This window comes from Ursus arctos, unplaced genomic scaffold (genome assembly GCF_023065955.2).
Source record: "Ursus arctos isolate Adak ecotype North America unplaced genomic scaffold, UrsArc2.0 scaffold_25, whole genome shotgun sequence".
Lineage (NCBI taxonomy): Eukaryota > Metazoa > Chordata > Mammalia > Carnivora > Ursidae > Ursus > Ursus arctos.
In genome coordinates this window covers 20,530,061-20,547,450 of record NW_026622930.1, presented here as the reverse complement: position 1 = coordinate 20,547,450, position 17,390 = coordinate 20,530,061, and the positions used below count along the sequence as shown (strand labels likewise).

General features: G+C 45.4%; 1 protein-coding gene and 1 long non-coding RNA gene across 7 annotated transcripts in view; one reads left to right on the top strand and one right to left on the bottom strand.

Moving 5' to 3' along the window:
- Positions 1–17,390, bottom strand: part of STON2 (stonin 2) — a 173,771-nt gene that overhangs the window by 147,552 nt on the left and 8,829 nt on the right. For 4 of the 6 annotated variants that reach the window (XM_044391311.3, XM_026519394.4, XM_048219784.2 and 1 more), the window contains exon 1: positions 2,636–2,767. The exons of 1 other annotated variant lie outside the window; for it this stretch is intronic. The gene's annotated coding sequence lies outside the window, so the exon portion shown is untranslated. Of the gene's footprint in view, positions 1–2,635; positions 2,784–17,390 lie in introns of those variants that run through there. One more of the 6 variants, XM_026519395.4, reaches the window with a different exon arrangement.
- LOC123002145 (uncharacterized) lies at positions 2,938–16,958 on the top strand. Its single transcript, XR_006411724.3, has 5 exons — positions 2,938–3,119; positions 12,683–12,843; positions 13,381–13,979; positions 15,505–15,678; positions 16,284–16,958. It is a non-coding gene; the product is annotated as an uncharacterized LOC123002145 (long non-coding RNA).

The window sequence follows — 17,390 nt, the reverse complement described above, 5'->3', positions numbered from 1 at the left end:
GCCAACAGCATAAGAGTTGAAGTGATGTCTGCTACTTCTGAGCAGATATTAAGTGTCATATTTTTGTTTTATCATGTTCCCTTTTTTCCCATTCCCATAAATGAGATCAGTATTGTCCCAGAAAGAGGCTGTTTCTTAAGCCTCTGGGGGTCTCAGAATGAAAACAGATAAGGAGCAAAACCACAACTGACCTGCACTGGACATGGCACATAAGTGAGAAATAAGCCTTGTAAACCATTGAGATTTGGGGGCTATTTGTTATTTTGCCTAAGCAGACCATTACAGCACATTTGATACCCCAAATCCCCTGTCTGTAATGTCTTTCTCCTCCGCTCTACCTTTCCTTCCAATCCCACCTCAATTCAATCACTTGCTCATCATTCTACACTCAGCTCAGGTGTTCTCCCCTCAATCAAGTCTTTTTTCGTTCCTAAGTATAACTGATTGACTCTCACCTGTAGGATCCCCTTTGGATGCTACAGACCTGTAACTATGTCCTTGGAACTTCGCTGGGGACTTTCCATTCATTAGCACCATCCTTAGAACAACTCCTCTTAAAAAAAAAAATTAAAAAATTTGAGCCCTCATTTTACAGAGTGGGAAACTATGGCTCAGAAAAGCAAAGCAACTTGTCCAGGTTTCCCAGCCATCAGCCACAGAAACAGTTTTTCACCGAGTGTGGGTCTGGCTCTGAGCTCAGCAATCTTTCCTGTGCCCCACATACCTCCCTCCCTCCTCCATCAGCTAGCTTTCAGATCCCCCCATTCTGGTGGAGAGAGTAAAAGTCTCCTTATCAACAACTTAAAAGGTTGTGGAATTAATTTGACACTTGAAAGACTTGCATCTGGAAGTGGGCTTCTTACCCCCTGAGAAGATAATCACTTTCTCTAAGTGGATAGATTTATTCGAAGGCTCCTGGCAAAAGCACTAGGGCACTTGGAGAACTGAAGCATTTTGTCTGTACCTTTCCCAGGTAGTGTGGTGTGCTAAGACAGGCAGAGTCCCAATGACATTGCCCTAAGGAACCTTAGGAAAGGTCCTTTTGGGTTCGTCACAGGGTAGCATGTTAAGGAGAAGAAGGTTCAGAATTCCAATTAAGTCAGCTACATCTTGATGTTTTTGGTAAATGAACAAGGAAAAGAAAACAAGGATAGAAAAGTGACACAGTGGCAAAGAACTGAACCAGACCACCCAGGTCAGACACCGGAATAACTGCCTAAAGTGGGAACTGCAATTTTAGGTTGCTATGAGCTGCTGGCATTTTGTCCTGCGGTTGGGCTTTTTATTTGTTTTTCTCCTCCTTCCCCTCTCTTTAAATTTGCATAAGGGAGGACTGTTAAGTATAAGAAACTTCAAGTCCTCTCCCATCAGCCATACCAATCAAAGATGAGCATTCAACAAAGTACCAAGAGAGTCCTCTCACACGACATTTATAACAATTTTTTCAAGGTTTACAAAGCGTTTCTCTGTTACTAATTGGAATCCATTTACCTCCTTCACCATTCCAAAGGAGTTTTTTTTTTTAATCCCTCAAAGGATGCATTACCTTTAAATGATACCATCAGTAACATTAATAATAGCGTTTTTCCCCTTTGAGTTTAGAAAGCTGTTCAGAGCTCCAAATGGTCACTGGGCCAGTTAGCACACATCTGATTTACACTTTAAAAGACCATCCACTACGCATAACAAATAAGATCCAGCACTGACTGGGTACTTAGCGTTGCGCTCGGTGTTTTTCCGGGCGTTGGTTTATTTAACCCTCGAAACGACGCTATCGAGCAGGTGCAATCATTTCTCGCCACCTTACAGATGAGGAGAGTGAGGCACATAGAGCATGAAGGACCTGCCTGAGGACGGGTGTCCCTCCCTTTCAGAGGCCAGTAAGCTGCACAACAGTTAATGATTCACCCACAGCCCTCAGGGAGCTCCTTTCAATAGGGGCAACACATGCACTTATACATTCTCTCTCTCTGTCTCTGTCTCTATCTCTCCCATCTTCAACTCTTCTTCACCCAGCAAGAGGCGGGTGTCCAGCAAATTGCTTGGCAACGCGCGGAGGAAACTCCATCCAAAGCCTGGGTCCTGCCGGGTCCAGGCTGCCTCTGGGCGCTGTCCAGCGGGCAGCGCGCCTGAGACGCCAGGCAGGGGTTCTGTCTCCGGACACTCCGAAGGTGGGGCGGAACGCCAAGGCCGGGTTTCACGCGGGGGGTGGGGGGCAGGCCCCGGGGTAAGGCACCGTCCCCAGGGACACCTGTTGTCGCCTCCCAACTCGGGCCAATAAAGATGTCTCAGGGACTCACATCTCAGGGAAGCCACCCGTTGGCAACAGTGTCCGTGTAGGGGTGAGGGGGTCGCAGGTGTCTTCTCCGACCCCCCCACCTCGCCCGCCTTAGGGGGGCTCACCTCACCCCCTCACATCCCTGGACACCAGCGGCTGGTGGAAATGTCGCGCCTCCCCGGGACTCCGATCAAGGCACGCGCGGAGGGTTGGGGGCGCGCCGGGCGAGGGGCAGCACCCGCGGCGCTAGGACCTAGCGGGCGGCCCGCCCCCGCCCCCACCCCTCGCCCGCTCCACCTGCGGAGTCCCACCGGCGGGGCACGCTCGCCCTCCACCGCGGGGCGGGGGCGCTGTTACCTGCGACACCTCCTGCAGGGTCCCAAGTGTCGGCCGGAACGCCGCCGCGGTAGAGCCAGCTGGGCTGGCCCGGGGATCCTCGCCCGGCCCGGCTGCTCCCGCTGCCCTCCCTCGCGGCCGCAGCGCCGCCGCCTGCTCCCGACTCTCTAGGCTCGCTCCGCGCCCGCCGGCTCCTGGCGCCGCTCCCGCCGCTCCTGATTGGCCGCAGCGCGCTCCCGAGCCGCACCCTGATTGGGCGGCCGGGAGCCGAGGCGGTGGGACGGGCGGGGCGCCGCCTGGACGCGCTCCGGGTGCCCCCGGCGCTGCTGCCTTGCGTCCCAGCTGCACCTCCCCGCCGAGATCCAGACACGAAACCGGGATCTCGCCGAGTGAGGCCGGTTGTGGAGGCACGGGATGGAGCGGAAAGTAGCACGAGTAGCAGAGGGGTGGCGGGGAGTGGGGATCGCCTTGGAGTGTCTCCCACACACCATCCCAAGGCAGGACGGTAAGAATCCTTGTTTCTCCGGCCTCACTCCTACATGGGGTTTTGACTTTGTGTTCATTTTTATACTTTTTACTTTAAAAAAAGGCGTAGGACGCAGGACAGTGTCTTGTAAACAGTGAGCGCAAAATTGTGTTTGTGGACTTAGGCTGGACTTGACGCACAATCTATCTCTATGGGGTCCAACCAGAGTTCGCAAAAGGGAAGCAACTTGTGTGAGGTACTAATCGCGTTAACAAATTAGTAAGAGCGAGAAAGATGGTGAGATAGATCTTCATTTACAAGGACCTTAATAGCTAGCTAGGGAGATAAGGCTGAATAATAATGGTAATAATAATAATAATAATAATAACCCTAAGTTTTCTATGGCACATATTGTTTGCCGGGCACTTTTCTAAGTGCTTTGCATATATTAATACAGAACTACAGAAAACAGCTGACCTAAGGATGTCCACATGTCCTGTGAAACGTGTGGCCAAGTGACATCAGTCGGGAGTGTGAGAGATTTTCATCTGGAAGACACACCAGCAGTCATTCAACACTGCAGTTAAGAGGCACAAGTTAAAATGGAGAGGGAGCAGAGGGAATTAAAATTGTTTCTATCTTCCATTTCTTCTCCCATAGTTCTTTAGCCTGCCCAACATTTTCTCTCACCTGAACTGGGCCTTTCTAAAGAATAAGAACAACCACTATAAATTCAGGGTGCTGCCAGAACTTTGTTTACCACTCACAAAAGGAGCCTCCAGGTAACAGTGAGTAGAAATAAGTAAAACCGTTTATATTTTAGCACCTTTGGCTTTGGTTGCATTAATACCTTGAATATGTAACCATTTTCCTACAAGTATTTCCTCCAGTTCTATTCTCCTATGTTGACAGAACTCTAGAGGGAGAAATTTGGGGTGGTAGAGAAAGACCAGAATGAAAACCAGCTTGACCTACTCGGAACAGCTTGATTTTCACGCTAAAGTAAGCTTTAAGTCATTTATTTGGAGGAGCCCAAGACCCTAGGAAGAAATTAGCTCAGTTTTCCCAGTTTACATCAATGGATGAGTGATCAGTTCACTCTATATTGAAAAGATGGACTGGCCTAGGTGGAGCCTCCCCAGATAGGAACACCAGAACAAAACAGACTGTGGGGAAGGTTCTTATACCAGTATCCCTCTCCAAGTTTAGAAGCTCGTGGAGACATCAGCCCATCATTCCAGTTTCTCACTTTTCATAGCTGTGGCTTTTGCCAAAGCAGAAGTTCCATTTGGATTGGTCACACTATCACTCCAAAGAAGAAAGGCTATTTTAGGTGGAGAACTAGGTTGACCCCAGATAATTTCTTAAATCGATAGCCCTGGTTGCATCACACTAAACTCAGCCTTCTGAAGGATGAGAAGTGAAAGAGGAATCTGAATTCCACTATGTCCACTCCGGAATCTTCTTGCAGGCAGGAACTGTTTGTGAATCTGTCCCCTATCTCATATCGCAAAATACTTTGCTCAGTTGTGCCTCCTGCATCACATTTCTTCTCCGGCGACTCTTATTTAGCACTCAAGACTCAACTAAAATATCCTGCCTCGGTGAGGCTTTCACTAACTCTCCCAGGCAAAGCTAGTGATCCCCTTGCCCCTTTTATAGTCTCATTACAGTACAAAGCAACAATATTCTGGTGATCCATTTACGTGGCCATCCCTCCAACTCATTGTTACCAATGCCTGGCCTAGTACATGGAACTCAGTAGTAAGTACTCAATAAACTTGAACTGATTGACTAAAATTCCTTACAGGTAATAGAGTGGCATTAAGGAGACTGGGGCTACACCCCTATGCCATTCAACAGGGCATCCTCCAGTGCCAGGCTGGATGGATATTTGATGTGTGCCGAAGTGATCATCTGCCCAGTCTAAGAGTGAATAGGTAGTTTCTGGATGTTAGGCACTGTCAGGGAAAGAGAGGAGTAAGGTCTGAAATGTATACAAGATGAAATGATGCCGCTGATTTAGAAAATAGTTTGGTGGTTCCTCAAGAAGTTAAACACAGAGTTACCACAAGACCCAGTAATTCTACTCCTTGATACATACTCAAGAGAATTTAAAACATATGCCCATATAGAAACTTGTACATGAATATTCTTAGCAACATTATTTATAATAGCTATAAAATTGAAACAACCCAAATATCCACTAGCTGATGAATAGGTAAACAGAGTGTGGTACAGCCGTGCAATGGAATATTATTCAGCCATAAAAAGGAATGAAGACTGACAGATGCTACAACAAGGGTGAACCTGGGAAACATCATGCTAAGTGAGAGAAGCCAGACACAAAAGGCCACATATTGTATGTTTCCATTTAGATGAAATATACAGAATAAGCAAATCTATATAGACTGAAAACAGATTTGAGGTTGCCAAGGAGTCAGGGGAAGATGTGGAGAGTGACTGCTTGCTAGATATGGGGTTTCCTTTGGGGTTGATGAAAATGTTCTGGAATTAAATAGTGGTTATGAGTGCACAACTTTGTGAATATACTAAAAACCACTGAGTTGTAAAAAGGAAAACAAAACATGTCCACAGCAGGCATTCAAGGAGTTTGGAAACCATCAATGAAGGAAATGTTAGTTAAATCCTAAAGTGTTAGTAGCTAACAGTGTAAAAGTCTGGAGGAACAGAAAAGCTTGTAAAACACAGTTAAAAGTTGGCTTGTCTCACCCCCATGCTCCCACGTTCAGCAACCCAGAGGGGATTTACTCCTTAGATCTTCAATGTCCAATCAAACATTCTATGTTAATGGAAATGTTCTTTATCTGAGTTATTCAGTATGGAAGCCACTATGCACATGTGGCTATTGGGCATGTGAACTGTGGTTAGTACCACTGCAGAACTGAATTTAAATTGCATTTAAATTTAAATACCCACAAGTGGCTACTCTACTGTCAGCGTAGCTTTTGCTGGTTTAGAGGACTGAAACCATCTTAACTGGCAGTATGGAAAAATACTGGAGGGAGAGTCGATGTCTTTATGCTCCATAGCCTGACTCCAGCCTGTATCCGTTAGAAATCCTTCAATGAGATCTCACTGCTCCCACCCTTCTGCCTTCTATGAACTCTTAATGAACTTTAGTCAATAATACAGCATTTAGTTTTGTCTTTATGGCAAGGTGCTTCCATTCCACAAATATTTATGAACTAAGCACTCTGTGGAATTCTGGGAAGAGGGATTGTAGACAATGTCAGCCAAATTCCAAAAGGTTGGTCTCAAGAAGGCAGACGGGGAGAAGAGACAAGAGAAATTCTTCATAAGGACCCGGCTCCTTACTTCTTTCCCTCCAGTCTCTCCTATCCACACACACACACACACACACACACACATACTCTATTGAGTGGAAAATCTTGTTATTAGGATGCTGAAGTGATGTTGAAGAATCTTTATTTAGATTTCCTGTTTCCAGCCCAAGCCTTGTAACATCCTTAACTCCTTCAATACACCTTCCAGTTCATGTTGATTTTTCTCTTCTTTGAACTTTCATTGAATTTGAAATCGATAGAATGTAATGACTTTCTAAGTGTTCTTTCTTAATGTGGTGTCCCCACAGCAAGATTCATTTGTTGCACAAGGGTTTATTGAGCTCCTGCTTATTTTTGTGCCAGAACAGTCCTAGGAGCTATGGATAAAAAGAAAGACAGGGTCACTGGGAAGTTTAGGGCCTAATGAAGAGGCACACAAAGAAATTATTCTGCAAAGTTTGGCCTAAATGTGTAGGAAGGTTCACTGAAAGCACAGGGCAAGGAGAAGCTGAGTGTACACAGAGAAATCAGGGAAGGTTTCTCAGAGGAGGTGACATGTAAGCTAAAGGAACTTGAAGGATGAGTAAGAGTTTTTAAAACATTTTTGGGGGCGCCTGGGTGGCGCAGTCGTTAAGCATCTGCCTTCGGCTCAGGGCGTGATCCCGGCGTTCTGGGATCGAGCCCCACATCACGCTCCTCTGCTGGGAGCCTGCTTCTTCCTATCCCACTCCCCCTGCTTGTGTTCCCTCTCTCGCTGGCTGTCTCTCTCAAATAAATAAATAAAATCTTTAAAAAAAATTTTTTTAATGTAATTCATTTATACTGCCCACCTTCCAAAATTGGATTTGAAGTAGTATATTGGAAGTTTTGAGGACCAATGTTTGAAAGAATGAATTAACATCAAGATCCAGTTCAACATCTGTGACGACGTTTTGCATTGCTGACAAGGGTACTAACTGGACGATCATTCTTGCTGCCCTCAAGGAGTACTCCTGAGTGCAAAACAAAATAAATATAAGATAAGGCTCTCTGATCTCAAAGGATTTAAGATCTCTCACCTCTACTATTGCAATATCCTTCTTACCAGTCTCTCGAGTTTAATCTTATTTTCTTCTTTTCTGGTGTATCCCAAATCTCAGTCATTTGGGTCCCACTGTCACCAGTCTTTCCATATCCATCTCTCATCTGCACTATCATGTACTTGTTTCTTTACATTGGCTCTGCTCTTGCTTAACTTCATTGAAAAGGAATTTTTATCTCATTATCATCCGTGAAAAACAAGTATCACTTGCCATAAATAGAATGTTAACCACAAAAATAGTACAATGAAAGTAAAACCACATTATCTAATCTTAGCTGGCTATTGTTGGCTGCCAAAAGTTCTGAGTTTGAGGCCCTAATCTTTCTTTCATAAAGACGAACATTATCAAGACTTAGAGAGGTATTAAAGACATACCAGCACCAAACTGATCATTTCTGCTTGGCTAAATCAAACAGACTGAAAGAGAATTGCAAAAAGAATAACTCTCTCACTACATGAGCTAATGAAATTTAATGTCCCTTTTCCATTTCACTTACAATCAGCTTCTGCACCACATAAAGTCTGCTCATGCTGGGTACCACATATTTATAAACACTGCTCTGATCCATCCCTCTCATAGCCATCAGAATGATCTAACTCAATGTTATTATTTCTCTCCCCCATTCAAAATCCTTCAATAGCTCTTCATTACCTAAGGAAAGAAATCTTACTTCCTTACCATGGTCTATAAGATCCTCCTGGATCAGGCTTAGCCTACCTCTCCACCTTCAACTTTTGTCATCCTCTTTAACTTTATTCCACCAACACTGAACTATTTGTAGTTCTCAGAATGCACCATAGACTCTCATGTCTCTGTGCTATTCCCTCTACATGGCATGCTGTTCCCCAACTACACCTACCTTATCCTCTTTCATTTCCCTTCTATGTTCATTTCTGTTTATTGCTTAGTGCCCTACAAATACACACACATACACACACACATGCACGTGCAAGACATACCATACCAGCTCCAAACCACAACAGGATTCCTTCCGAAACACCTGCCTCTTTTTGCTGCGGGATCTTCCTCCACTGCCTCACCCATGTGTCTCTGGCAGGCACCAACAAGTTCTCACACAACTCCACACCTCTTATCACAACTGATTGGGGTACAGGTGGTCAACCGAACCAAGGTGAACCAGCCAGAGTTCCTGAGAATTTCCTGTGAGAAGCAAAAAATTGGCATCACTCTTTCTCTGCTTTAAGATGTAGAGAGAAACAGGCAAACAAAGCAGAGAGGGATTCTCCACTCCATTTGTGCTGCAGACCAGGTATTTCCTTGCCACTCCTTCTTTCAGGTCATTCACCTTATCCTTTTATGTTATGAAAGAGACCCAGTATCTCTACAATTAAGTCTTTTTCCTAAAGTACTTCGAATTGAGTTTATTTACAACCACGTAATCTAATACATTCCTAATTATCCTTGAAGTCCCAACGCAAGTGCTACTCTTTGGTGAAGCCTTCCCTGACTCTTCCAAGCCAACAAAGTGCCCTTCTTTTATGCCTTCCTGCGTCTTGTAACACTGGACCCCATTTCTAACGAGTATCTTTGTCATCTTGACATTTTTGTGTGAGAAATAGTGTTCTATCCTCTTTGCCTGTTTTGATTATTCCATTTACCACCTGATGGGAAGGGAAACTTAGAACATAACAACCTATTGACAGTATGCCCTAAGTAAAGTTGATATTGAGTGAAAAAAGGGCTTTTAAGTTTCAGCTGTTCTACTACGAAGAATTTTTTTTTAACCAAGTTGAATCCTAAAAAGAACTTTAAACAACTTTCAACTACAAGAACTCTCTTCTGCTGCCCAACCAGGATGAAACTAGAAATGCACCCCATAAACAGCAACCACCAAGGGGGAGGTGGTGCCTGGATATGCAGCAGAAAGACTGAGGAACACCCGGAGGGGAGATTCAGAGAAAAAAAAGGAGGTCTGGGAGAGAAGGGACTATAGTAGTCCTATCCATCGTTGAATCTCTGTGAATGAGAAGCAGGCCCATAAAGGAATGTTTTCCACCATCCATGAATGTTCATCTGCGATTGTACTTGGCCAAGACTGAATTCTCTTAGGTAATTGATTGAACCTATGCACCTTTTCAAATGTTACAAGGCATCACGGGGTCATATCTGTTTGCATATTGATCTCATTTCTAGACTGGGCACTCCTTTTCAAAAGAGATTCTTTCAGTCTTCGCACGTTGGGCATCAGTGTCTAGCCCACTCTTGAGTCGGACTTTGATGCTTACAGCCTATATTTAAGTTAGGAATGCTTTCCAGCTGCAGGTATCAGAATAACAAGTCATAATGGTTCAAACAGTAAAGACATGTAATTATCTGACATGAACAGTCTGGATGCTGGCAGCCCCAAGGTACAATGCTCCATGACATCTAAAGGACCTAGGCTCCTTCTGCTCTTCCACCCTTGGCTTTTTGGCTTTATCTTAGGCTGCTTGTCTTGTGAATGCAAGATGGTTGCTACAATTCCAGGTGTCTCATCTTCAGAAAAGCATATACAAGAAAGGAAGAAAGTGGACTGAGTAGGTAAAGAAGTTTTCCTTTATCAGGGAGGAAAAATCTTTCTCAAACACCCCTTCCACCCCACCTGGTAAACTTCCTCTTATATCGCATTGGCTAGAACTGAGCCACATGGCCATCCCTAGCTACTAGAGAGGCTGGCAAAACTAGTGCAGTCTAGGACTTTTCCATAACTGTGAAAAGTACTTGTATTGCTTGAAGGATTGCCCTTAGACAGGCAAATGGGGCACTGGCTTTCCCCGCAATTTTCCCATTTGTGCTGGAGACTGGCGGGGGCTAACAGTGCTGTCTAGGTGGAGTATCTTGAGCCTAGGCCGGGATCCAAAGGTACCTCTTCCCTCATTACATTTCTTGCTTTGGGCACTCTTGGACCCTCTATTCTGCACATGGAATTGATTGGAGGCCCGGAAAAGCTCTTAGATTCATACCTATGGGATCTCTTTACCAGCCCGTGGCTGGATCCTTCATCCAGAAGAGTGACCTGGAGCATAGATTGCCTCACTGGCCTCTGTGTCACTTCCTTGGAAGGATTGCCCAAGATTGGGCTGCCAGAATGGTACTGGCATGCTGATTTGGGGTGACTCTCATATCATACACAGGATGAATTTAGGGCTCTGCGTTACTGATGGTTCTCTGCCAAATTTTGACTCTAGCTGTGCGTGTAGGCCCACGCATTGGTCCTGACTGGCCATATTCCAACTGCAGTGCTGCTTCTGGTCTACCTGAGGGCAGCTGGCGTGGGGAGCAGGCACTCTTCACTCTGTGCTGGCACCCAGGGCAGTTACCCCTTCTTCTCCATGGGTTCCCCACCAGGTTTTCAGCGGTGGTGAATCCCTCCCAGGGCTTTCTAGTTCCACAATGCCAGCAGGCCCTTCTGGTTGGGGTCCTCTCTTGCCTCTGATCAATGCAGTGACCTCTTGCCCTTCCTGATCAGTCTTCAGCCAAGTGGACGAGGGATGGCTGTTCCTTGTGCTCTTCTTGTCTATCCTCTCCTCCCCACCAGGAGCAGTGTGTGCAGGCAGGGGTGTGGTCAACACTGAAAGAGATAGCATTCTAGGATCGCAGGGGTTAGATGTGGAATTCAAGAGAAGACCTGGGGCTGGAAGATGCATTTTCTACCTTGATAAGGTTGCTGTGAGAGTCAAATGAGATTGAAACCATGAGAATCCTTTGTGATATATACAACTGCACACGGATAGTAGTTATTTTTACTTGAAATATAAGAAAACGAAAAAGGAGGAAGCTAAATGACCCCCCAAGATAAAAAGACCCCATGGGAATATTTTGGGGAAAGAAAGCTCCGATTTTAGGCAGCCTGGGATTGACACCAAGCTCTGCCTCCCCCCAGCTGTGTTAGTTTGGTTTCTGGGCCCTGGTTCCATTTTATAAAGTGGGGATAATAATAGACCTCCACTAGAGGATTTGGGTGAGCATTAAATGAGGAGCTGCTTATCAAGAGCTTAGCCCTGTTTCTGACATATAGTAGATACTTGATAAACAGTAGTCATTGTTCTCATTTTACTGCACAGGTATTTGTACCACAGCTACAGATCCCCTGGGAGACAGCCCTGCTCTGCACTAGAAATAAATTGCAAGAAAGAATTTTCGAAATGAGATTGACAGAGGGGCACCTTGGTGACTCTCAGTTAAATGTCCACCTCTTGGTTCTGGCTCAGGTCATGATCTCAGGGCTGTGAGATTGAGCCCTGAGGGCTCCATGCTCAGCACAGAGCCTACCTGAGAGTCTCACCCCCTGCCCCTCCCCTCACTTGCACGCGGGTACTCTCTCTCCGAAATAAATAAAATCTTAACAAAAATAAGATTGATAGAGGCTGCACCAATCTGTTAGGGTATCTGGCATTTGAGAGACAATATAGCAGGCGGGTAGGAGCACAGACTTGAGAGCCAGGAGACTTGGGTTTGAATCCTGGCTCAGTCATGTAATATTTATAAGACCCTTGGGAAGTTGCTTAGCCTCTCTGTATCTCAATTTCTTCACCTGTAAAATGGGTCCTTGCGAGGAGTGAGTAAGTTAAGGTCCATTAAGTGTTTAGGATGGTGGCTGGCACATAGTGTTAGAAATTATTCAATACTGGGGTGCCTGGATGGCGCATCTGACTCTTGATTTTGGCTGGCGTCATGATTCCAGGGTCATGAGATTGAGCCCCATGTGGGGCTCACACTGGGTGAGGAGCCTGCTTAAGATTCTCTGTCTCCTTCTCCCCCTGCATCTCCTCCACTTTGCTCCCTCTCTAAAAACAACAACAACAACAACAAAAACCAAACCCAGAAATTATTCGATACTATTAATTTTATAATTTTGAATTCATTTAAAATTCAAAGTAAAGTTTGTTCTTAAAAATCCCAGATGGCTTTTATTTCAAGGGGCCTGCATTTTAGCAACTGGAAAAAAAAAGCGCAGAGATATACCCCGTGTCTTTGTGTCACTGCTTATGCTGTCCCCTTTGCCTGAAATCCCTCCTTTTGACCCACAAAACTGCTGCATACTCTCTCCTCCCTCAGGACCAGAGCTCATTCTCTCCTGCTCCCTTCTCTCAAACCGGACTGATGTCTCCTTTTTAGTCATCTGTGTATTTCCTGACATTCCTGATAAATGTTTCTTCAACGGAAAGCTGAAAGAGAGTAAGGTGCATGATTTTAAACTCATATTTTGCAGACAAATACAGAATTGTGGTTCATCATGGAGCTGACATCCTTCCTCTCAGAGGACTCCAGGACATGGTGCTTCTAAACCCCAGGAGGAAAATACACAAAGAATAACAAACCATCCCATCTTTAACTAGAAAGAGCTCCAGCTCCCACGGCTGCAACAGTCAGGTAAAGTGAACAGGAGTGGGCTGTAGGTCCAGGAAAGTTTTCGTCCAAATCCCAATTCTGTCATTCAGTGGCTGGTGGCCTGCGAACCAAACATCTGAGCCTATTTTCTTACCTATCTGTTGAGGTCAATACCAGCCCCAAGAGGTAATTTGATGATAAAATGAGATAGTGCAATGCTGGCATGTAGAAAATGCTTAATGAATTGTTAAGTGAATGAATGGTGCTTTAAAACAAAACAAACAGTACTGTTATTGGCTGAAGCTACACGGCCTTTGAAAGCACAGGGTTGCTTAACGTTGTACACGACTTGTCCTTCTCAGCATATCGTTCCCCACCTTGTCCTGGAGGGCCTTCACACAGCTTCTCAGACACGCAGTCTGGGGTTAATCTGCCATCGAGAAGCCCAGGCAGGCGGAGATTTGGCAAACCCCTTCCCCACACCCCTCTCCTCTCCAGCTGGCTCAGAAAAGCTTCACATTTGCAGCTTCCATGGCAATTACAAGAACCTACCCCCTTTTATTGTTTTTCTTTTCCCAGTGATGGAGCAATCACATGATTTCAACAGGAAAAACAACTCTGGAATCAGAGACTGTCTGGATTGAGCCACAGACTTTCTGGTCTCCGTGTCTGAGTCCCTGGAGAGAAAAGACATTGGATGCTGGTGGGACGGGGGATGAGCTGGGCAGGAAGCTGGGCCAGCATATGCTCACACCAGGCTGGCCAACTGAGCAGATTCTGTCTTGGGATCAAAAACAGTCCAGTTCCAACGAGGAGCTCGTGTTTCCTGAGTGTGGAGGAGCGGGCACTTTACAGGTGGTGTCAAATTTAATCATCACAACACTCTGAAAGGCGTGTTCATCATCTTCCCTACATCAGTGAGGACAGTGAGGCTCCGAGAGGGGCCTCGGAGGAGCGCACAGGAGGCAAGAGCTGTGCCCGCATTCCACACCTTCTACAAGCCCCCGGAGCCTGTGTGTTATCTCCTGGCCCCACCAAACCCTAAAGAGCACACGGATCTCCTGGGATCTTGGGGGAAATGCAAGTTCTGAGTCACTAGGTCCAGGAGAGGGCCGAGACTCTGCATCTCTAACAATCTTCCCGGGGATGCTTCAGATCCAGGGGCTTTCACTGCCAGGGTAAGACCAGTGGGGCTCCCACCTTGGATGCACATTGGAATCACCTGGGAGCTTTCAAACATGCTGATGCCCAGGCCCCATCCTAGAGCTGGCAACTGGATAGGGTACAACGCTGCGCAGGACTGCTGAAACTCCCCGGTGGCTGCTTGAGCCTCTAGGGCCCAGACCTCGCTTCGCTGGGGGGTGAAAGGGTAGGGGATATCTGCAAGCTCCTGAAGCTCCGGGGTCACCCTACATGCCCCTTTCCCAGACACAGAGGCTCTAGGGATGGGCTCTGAGGTCGCCCTTGCAGTGGCCTCTCTCAGCAAACTTCCAGCCTAGGACGAGGCCAGAGCCGCCACCTGTTTCCTTGAAATAGTTCGCAGCTGTGCTGGTGACCTCACCGCCCTGGCTCAGTCTCGGGCCAAGCTGCGATCTGGAAAGCCCTCTTCCCCAGTCCTTCATTCAGGTCGGCTTGGGGCTCCCCCGCGCGGCCGGGCAGCGGGGGCGGGCTGGGGGTGGGGGGAAGAGGCCCTGGCGAGGCGGGAGCTGCAGGGGAGGACCTGCACCCTCCCCCCGCCCCCCCCCCCCCGCCCCCCGGGACCCAAGGTGGCCGGGCTGTGAGCGCTGCTGGCAGCCTCGCCCCTGGTCCCTCCACAACACGGGAACTGATGAAATCGCACGTTCTCCTCCTCCCTCTCAATGATGTCTAAACAAACACACGTTGGAGTACACAAGCGAAAACGGAAAGGATGTCTCCTCTTCCCCTTACGCTTCCTAGAGGCAACCACAGGTTTCCGTGGGGCTCATAGCCAACCAAACTTTTTGCTATGCATAAATACGTATATTTACACACACGTAATTACTGTTTTATAAACAAAAGTCACCATGTAATATTTTCCCAAACACTATCTTGGATATCTTTTCCGTACATACACATACACACACGTTATTTTAGAGTATCTCAAACTTGTCTGGGAATCAGAATCTCCTGGGGGCACTTTTTAAACACACAGTCTCACCCCAGACCCGCTGAGTCAGAATTTCTCAGAGGCCTGAGAAGTATTTAGGGATTTGTATTTTTAATAAGTGTTTTGGGTAGTTCTTTTTTTTTTTTTTTTTTTAATTTTAAAATTTTTAGGGGCACCTGGTTGGCTCAACTGGAAAAGCATGGAACTCTTGATCTCAGGGTCATGAGTTTGAGCCCCAAGTTGGGTTGGGTATAGAAATTACTTAATTTTTAATATTTAAAAGTTGAGATATAACTGACATATAACATTGTATTCGTTTTAGGTACAACATTTCAGGTGGTTTTTGTGGAAAATGTCTTGCCTTTTTATTTATTTTTTAAATAATAATATTTTTTTATTATATTATGTTAGTCACCATACAGTATATCCCCATGTCTTGCCTTTTTAATAATTGTACCTGTGCAATATAAGGATGTACCATTGTTTAATTATTGGCCCCCAATTGTTGAACATTTAGGTTGTTTCAGTAGTTTCTTCAAACTCTACACAATACTACAAACATATGCACTATACAGGTACCCATGAATGTGTTTCTGAAGAACTGAAGGATGGTTTCCAAGGAGCAGAAGCTTCCCTGAAACTTCTTGTCCCATCTCAGAGTGTGTGTGTCTGAAGCATGGAACCTCAGAGCAGGGCAGAAGCTGGAAACCTGCATAGTCAAGACCAGTACCGTCCACCGAATATGCAAGGTGAGTCGCAGACATCATTTAAGCTTTTCAGTCACCACATTCATTTTAATCATATATTTTATTTAAGTTGATATATCAAAAGTATTATCTCAACATATAATCAAATGAAAATTACTAATAAAATACTTTACATTTTTCATGCTAAATCTTTGAAAATCGGTATGAATTATACCCTTGACAGCACCCCTCACCTCAAACTAGCCACAGTCCAAGGGCTCAGCAGTCCCATGAGGCAAATGGCTATTGTATTGGGAAGTGCAGATCTAGATCTTTTATTTTCCTGGGGAGATAATTGAAGGGGACAGGAAAGGCACAATTGTGTAGCGTCTACACTGCACTTGTCCCTGAAGGGACACTTAACATTCATCATTGTTAATTGAGGGGTGAGATCTTTGCAGAGGATTAAGCTGAATAATATTTCGGGTTAAAGACATCGTCTCTTCAGAACAGCCCTATGAAGAAGGCAGGGCATGGGTTCTTGTGATGCCCATTGTTTCAACTTGAGGTTGATAATTTGTGTGGATCACAGAGCTGCAAACACAGAGGAGGAACCAGAACCATGTCTTTAGATTTCAGAGTCTGTGCTTTTTTTCTTAATCCCACAGATCTCTCTACAACAGTTGTTTAAAATCCATTCTTATGTTAACGCGAAGAGAGAACTGACAACAAATTAAGAGAATTATGAGAAGTCACATCATCAATCTAAAGAGTGTGCGGTTCTGGAGACTCGTGGTTAAAAACATGTGTGCTGACGCCTCCTGGTGGAGATCAGAGTTATTGCAAGCCACTGGGAAATGCGCCTGTGGGCCTTCCTAGTTCACCGAGTATACAAAAATAGGACAACTATTACATAAAGGTCATTGAAATAAAAAAAAAAGATTCCTCGTACTGGGAAAAGTTGGGAATCATTGAGGTAGATGTCTTTGTCTCAGACTGTCAGAGGGATGGTCACAAACTGAATAGCTGCGGGTTCTGCTTCAGATATATCTTTTTTAATTTTTAAAGTATGTACAATCATACTTGGTCATATCTCAGTTCCTAAGTTTACAAGTGGGTGTGTTAGTGTGTCTATTCTCCGGCTAGGTTGTCAGCTCCTCAAGGGGGAAAGACTTGAACCCTAATTTAAGGCTCTGGACATTCTGGGCACGTGAATGAATATTGTTGATTGCCCGGGGAAAAAATGGGTTAAGAGCATAAAATAAATATGGTATTTGTAATGGAAGCTATTGATTTTGCCCACCCTGAATCCTTTTCTTTCCCCCTCAAACCACAGAGCCCAGTGAGGCTGTCAGTCAAGGACCCTGCTTCTCCTGGCTGACGGGTGGGCCTAGAGATTTGGCTCTTTCTAGATAGTGACAGGGCAATGCTTCATCTTCAACAGCCGGGCCAACAATTTCTATTGACTAGATCTTTAGGCTCTCTAATGCTTCACCTTTTTCTAGTATGATTCTGAGACCTCCCTCCCCCTGACCCCCAGCCTAATGATACATTCCTTTTTCATTATTTCCAGAATAAATCTAAAATATAATGTATTACATTCCCATTTAATTCTGCAAGCATTTGGAAGTTTGAGCAAGTTCTCATAAGCATCAAAGGAATGGGAGACTCCTAGTTGTCAAACATGCAACTAGCCGTTTTCCTCCAGAGATCAAAATGGCAACTAACAACTCAATGGGTAAGATTGTCTTTTAAAAATGTTATACTATAATTTG